This window comes from Halyomorpha halys, unplaced genomic scaffold (genome assembly GCF_000696795.3).
Source record: "Halyomorpha halys isolate HHAL.00 unplaced genomic scaffold, Hhal_1.1 Scaffold76.1, whole genome shotgun sequence".
Classification (NCBI taxonomy): domain Eukaryota; kingdom Metazoa; phylum Arthropoda; class Insecta; order Hemiptera; family Pentatomidae; genus Halyomorpha; species Halyomorpha halys.
In genome coordinates, this window is record NW_027110545.1 from 826,615 (window position 1) to 833,212 (window position 6,598).

Consider the following 6,598-nt stretch of genomic DNA (forward strand, 5'->3'; position numbering starts at 1 on the left):
ACTCATTTTCTCTTCAGATATTACTCACCGTCAATTATCTACTCATTATTTATTATTTCTGTGGCTGTGACTCAGAGAATACAATCGAAGCCTCATCTTCATAGCATATGGTATTTCAAAAAAGGTCACTGCTTTTTTTTTTATTTATAGTTCGGTATAATAAAAAAATTCTTGCTCTAATTAATAACATTTAATGAAACTGAATAAAATAATTAGGACGAATTAGAGTTAATTCCTTCAATGAAGGGCCCTTTAGATTGCACTTACTGTGGGCGTAATCTCTTATCTGATGCACATGATAATTGCAGTTAATACGACGGGTTAAACACTGAACTACGCCCAAACGCATTGAGTAGACTTTGGAACAGTCGCTAACCGCGGGGGGTCCAATGATTAGTTGAAGCAGCTGTGAGCTTGTCCGTTATCAGGATCTGTGTGGATGGTTATTTTTTTTTTAATTAGGTTTTATAGCCGATAATTTGGTTGAATAAAAGTTTATGGCGTTAGGGAAATTATACCTGTTTGTTGTCACTGTTGAAAAATGTACATACAACATATCCTATCGCAATACTCATATTTCAAATAATCTTCAAAATAAATCGGATAGAACGCACAGTTTTGATTATCTGGATTCCAGGACATAAGGACATTGTAAAACTGACCAAGCGGCAAAAGCTGCATCTGACTGATTGGAGAATAGAGATGGGGGGGTGCGGTCAGCAAAGGAACAACATAAATAAACAAAAAAAATAATAATAATTAAAATAAATAAATACAAATATATAAAATAAAATAACTAATAGACTAAACAAGTTGGAAATATACACAATAATGGAATGAAAATATAAATTAGTTGATTACTAACTATGGACAAGACAGTAGTAGACTGATTACATTATTATTTATATACATATAAATGTTAGCAACAAATAAATGATACAGTGAAAAGAATCTATAAAGAATTAGTTAAAGAAATTAGGAAAGAACAGGGGATGAGAAGAAAAGGATGTAATCTAATTTTTTTTTTCTTCTTCTTATCCCCTGTTCTTCCCTAATTTCTTTAACTAATTCTTTATAGATTCTTTTCACTGTATCATTTATTTGTTGCTAACATTTATATGTATATAAATAATTAAGTAATCAATCTACTACTGCCTTGTAGATATGTATGTATGTATAGTTTTATCTATTTTATTTTTATTTATATAATTTTTTTTTCTCTCTAAATGATGGTTGTTGTCTTTTTGTTTTTAAAGCCCTGATGAAGACCTGAAAATCAGGTCGAAATGTCGGCATAAATAAATATTTTTTGTTTATTTATGTGTGTTGTTCCTTTGCTGACCGCACCCCCCGACCAAGAAGTAATCTACGGTCAACTATATACACCTCATTATGACACCAACTGACTGATTTGATTGCCTCCACTACAAAGTTTATCCCATGGTGACAATATAAACATTAAATAAATGGCAGGCAACTTGGTCCAGCACAACAGGAATATGTAAACACAGTGGGATTGGGTGCCCTCTGGGGTGGTTGAATGTGATTCTGACCAAATCACCTCCTTGCACTACTGTAGGTCGAGTTACAGGCCTTCCTTAAAAAGTACTGAACCCCTGATTCTTCATGAGTCGTAGTAAAGTTTCATTTTTTTTTTTCAATATTTATTATAGAAAAAAAATAAATATAGGGATATTTGATGTGTAACAATGTGCTGGCCGTGTGAATTAGTTGTTATACAGACTTCAAAGAAAATAAAAAAACTTTAAAATATTGTTGATGATAAAATTAGCAGCTGACAGAACTCTCATCGTACCCAAAGTTAATATCACTGCTCCAAATATCATCATGGCATTAAGAGCCATCAGTTACTCCCGAAGGATCTCTTAGCCTAATATCCTTATCAATTAGCCCCCAGGATATCTTCAGGACCTCTTTTTGTCCCGGCTCAGAATAAGACGACTCCTGAGTGGTAATGGGCCACAAAGTGGTTAGCATGAATTAAAAGGCCGCTGCCATATTATGAATGGAGTCCTCCCATGTTTACTACGGAATCTGACGTCCCATAACCACAGGTTGTCCTTATGAATATGTACCTCGGCTCCCGTGTAACTTCACTTTTTTACAAGCCATGCCTGGGCCTCGTGGAGGGAAGCACGCCACACCGTGGGATAACGGTAGGGCTCGCCTTCGATGCATAATGCTGACTACACTTAATAAAGGATATCCAAAAACTAAACTGAATTATGCGTGAAGCCATTATAAAGCCTTCAAGAGCAGGTAATAGAACCATTCCTTCGAAATTGTAGCTCTTTAATCTTTTTGTAAGCTGTTTTCGACTGTTTGCTTTTTTTATATGTATCAAACAACTTTATAATACATAGAAATAATTTTCAAGAACCACCTTACAGACTAATGGTAGTCAACATTTCAGATAGTCAGTGTAGAAGGTGTCTCTAAACGTTCCTCAAACTTAAGCTAATTCAGGCACACCCAAAGTTGTAGATTGATTGGTTATTCTTATGGACTGGTATAAGTTAGTTACAAAAAGGCGCTTGTGCTCTATCCACACGTTTGTCTTCAGTTAGCCTGTTTTTAGTTTTAATTAATTGAAAAATTTTCTCAACCTTCAGATTCAATATTTAATTTCATTTTTAGAATGTATATTTTAAATTCCATCGATTCGGTCTAAATACTTTATTTTAAATCTTGTCAATGAATAGTTTATTTTTTATTTAAGACACAACAAATATATGTTTATAAAGACATTATATGTTTTGGTAATAGAATAAACAAGTATTTGACAGAAAATCTTATATACTTTTTAAAATTATTATTAATGTATCGACATTTACATCTTTACATAATAATACATCCAGTAAATTATAATGATATAATAAAGGTATGTAGAGTGCCCATTAGTAGCACTCTAATAACAGTTTTACATTAGAAGAACTCGAGACAATCTTCTTTTCAGGTGTCTCAGAGGATTATCCAAAGTGGAAGAGGAATTTATTGTAACTTTGTCACAAATCAAGTCATCCATCAGGACCTCAATATTCCATATGTTGCCGATTTGGCCAGAACCAGATACCATTCCTTCCATAATAAACTTCCCAACTACCCAAATCCACTTGTTTCTAACCTGGCTTCTCCTTTATGCCTAATAATCCTCCTAGGCGTCTGAAAAGATGATGGTCTCGGGATCTCCTCAAGAAATGTTGTTGGAGTTCTATCAGTGGGTAGATTCTCCACATGTTTGTATCATGTCACTATCTCACCTACAGTAAATTTACTTGTTGTATATATGTTATACAGTTGTAAATAACAATAAATAAATGATTAAAAAAAAAAAAAGTAAAATGGAGTGTTACAGGTGTATAGAGATACTACCCATTGGTAGCACTCTATTGACGTATTAGCAGCACATCTTCTTTTCAGGAGCCTCGGAGGATTGCCAGGAATGGAAGAGAAGGGAAGGTTAAAAACTAGTGGCTTTGGGTGGCTAGGGAGTTTATAATGGAAGAATTGATATATGGTTCGGGCTAGATCGGTTACATAGGGAACATTAAGGTCTTTATGTATGGTTTTATTTGTGACAAAGTAAGGAATATTGAGATTTTACGAAGGATTTTGGATTTTAATAATTGGATACGAGAGGAATTCAAGGATTTAGTGGAGCCCCAAAGCTCAACTCCATATCTCCAGATAGGCCTTATTATGATTATTTTAATCAGTCTTTTGTAATGAATTGGAAGTTTATACCGTTGTCTAGTTAGTGATGTAATAATTGAAATCGACATGCAGTTTCCTGTGAGGATTCCAGGTTAGTCGTTTGTCCAGATGTAGTGCAAGGTTGCAGATCTCTTCGACAGGGGTTAGAGCAACAATATTAAAGGATACCATAGAGCTGTCGGCAGATTTACGACCAAGCGTAAATGTGATTTGATGGGATTTGTCGGGATTTATCTTAATCCTCCAATTACGACACCATTCTTCGAGGGCTGTGATATGGGATTGGAGAGTTAGAGATGCAATCAAAGGGTTATTATTAACTGCGAGCGCACATGTGTCATCGGCCTACGTGGTGGGGATAGTTTTAGGAGTAGTTATTTTAAAAAGGAAAATACAACTGTCAATGAAGATATATAAAAAATAGAGAATAGCTTCGAAAAATCAATTTAAAATTGTGATTCCGGCCTGGATCGAACTGGCGACCTTCTGCGTGTAAAGCAGATGTGATAACCACTACACCACGGAACCGATGTTAAAGATCTTCGGTTAATTATAACTATGGTCTTGTATCCTTTTTATGAAATAAAACTATAAATCTCAAGGATACAGTGCTTATTTATCAATGAACCATTCTTATCCAAAAATTGAGCCTATGGAAATTTAGTCATAAATTTATTTATAATTAATTTTTGCCATGCGGTGAATAAAAGACAATTCTGTATTAAAAAATAAATTTATTAGTAACCAAAGGAGCTGTGGAGGTGTATAAAACCTAAAAATCTGAAAAAAAATTACAAAAGAAAACATAAATAAATAGTATAGTATATAAATATATAATATACATATAGTTGACCGTAAGACTTAAATATATGAAGATGGTCAGGGTTGCGGTCAAAAAAAGAATAAATATTTTATAACTATATATTGTCCGACGTTTCGCCCCACTTTGCAGGGCTTCATCAGGGCTAAAAAGATAAAAAAAAAACTAAATACATTACAACAATAAGATACAATAAGGTAATTTGAGCTAGAATAAATATTATATAAAAATAAAGTGATACGAAATTACATATAAATAAAAGGAAGGAAGACATAAAATAATATTAATACAAAATAAACCTGAATATACAATGGTAAGAATACAGATTTTAAAAGAACGTAAAATATACAGTTAAAAAGTACAGGAGACGTATATAAAACAAAAAATTGAAGACGAGATTAGAGATTACATAAACGTCTTGAAAGAATGAATATAAATAAAAACAATAATATTGATATTATTGTAATATAATATATATTAATATCATTTTATGTCTTTCTTCCTTTTATTTATATGTAATTTCTTATCACTTTATTTTTACATAATATTTATGCTAGCTCAAATTATCTTATTGTATCTTATGGTTGTAATATTCTCAGTTTTCCTTTTTTTTTTTTTATCTTTTTAGCCCTGATGAAGCCCTGCAAAGTGGGGCTAAACGTCGGACAATAAATAGTTATAAACTATTTGTTTTTTGGGTTTTTTTACCGCAACCCTGACCACCTTCATATATATAAATAAAAATAAATGGAGGGAATTAATGAATGGCAGGTAAATAGGTTAATAAATGAAGAGAAAATTGTTGAACCCCCCGAAAAGGCAACTTTCTTTCACTAACTTTATTAACAAGTAAATTTACAACCCTCAAAACTCAATATGAAAGAGCTGCAGAGGTGTACAAAACCTAAAAATCTGAAAAAAAAATTAGAGGTAATATATGAAAAATAATTGAATGAAGAAAATATAGTTTAGATCCCTAAAAAGATAGTTCTCTACTATTGTTCTATTCACATACTGATTTTAAATTCTCTTACTTACGGTGGATTGTAGACAATTTTCTCCTGATTGGATTTATGGAAATTTCTGCTAACAGAACTATCCTACACTCTGAGTTCCGGAATATTTGATGCAAACCAATCCTCGCGACTCAAAATTAATATTTAGAATTTCGTTTCCAGTCCTAACAACATAATACGCTGATGACACATGTATACTGTCTGTAAACAACTACCAAACTAATGCATCACAAACACTACAGCACACATAACATCTATTGAAGAATGGTGTAAAAACTGCAGTATTAAAATAAATCCTGACAAAATCCACCAGATCACCATTACTCTCCGTCGTAAACCTCTACCCTCCTGCCCTACAGTATCCTTTCTAGATACACCACTAATGCCTGTTGAACAGATTCGATACTTAAGACTCCATCTTGACAAGAGACTTACTTGAAATCCACACACAAGACTGAAACGACAAGAAACAGCTCGTAGATTCCGATTGCTACAACACTTACTTGAGAAACGCTCTAAACTTCCCATTCATTACACAAAATTATTATACACTACGATAATCAGACCAATTTGGACATATGGAATTGAGCTCTGGGGCTCCTCCAAACCATCAAATTCCTCCCGCATCCAATCGTTACAATCCAAAATCCTACGTAAAATCCTTGATGCTTCTTATTACGTTACAAATTAACTCATTCACAAAAACCTTAACATCCCATTCGTTGCAGATTTGGCCCAAAACAGATATGCGTCTTTTCATTCCATGGCCACGGGACCTTCTTATTTAAATTAATGTTTGAAGTACCACCAATGGGTGGTCCCTTCCCAAGATTTTTCAAGTGTATATGAAACATACAACATATTTACATATTGTATTATTTTGTACAGTTGTAAATTACATTAAATAAATAAAAAAGAAAAAAGAAAAAAGAATTTCGTTTCAATCTCCTAACAGACAAAACGTTTCATAGTCCATATTTAAACACTTACGAGGAATTCAAATATCAGTATTCATCAAAATCATTAG

The 6,598-nt window shown here is 32.9% G+C and overlaps 1 non-coding gene across 1 annotated transcript; it reads right to left on the reverse strand.

The window, feature by feature from the left end:
- Nucleotides 1-4,190: 4,190 nt before the first annotated feature.
- Nucleotides 4,191-4,263, reverse strand: TRNAV-UAC (transfer RNA valine (anticodon UAC)). The gene has a single exon. It is a non-coding gene; the product is annotated as a tRNA-Val (tRNA).
- Nucleotides 4,264-6,598: the final 2,335 nt, after the last annotated feature.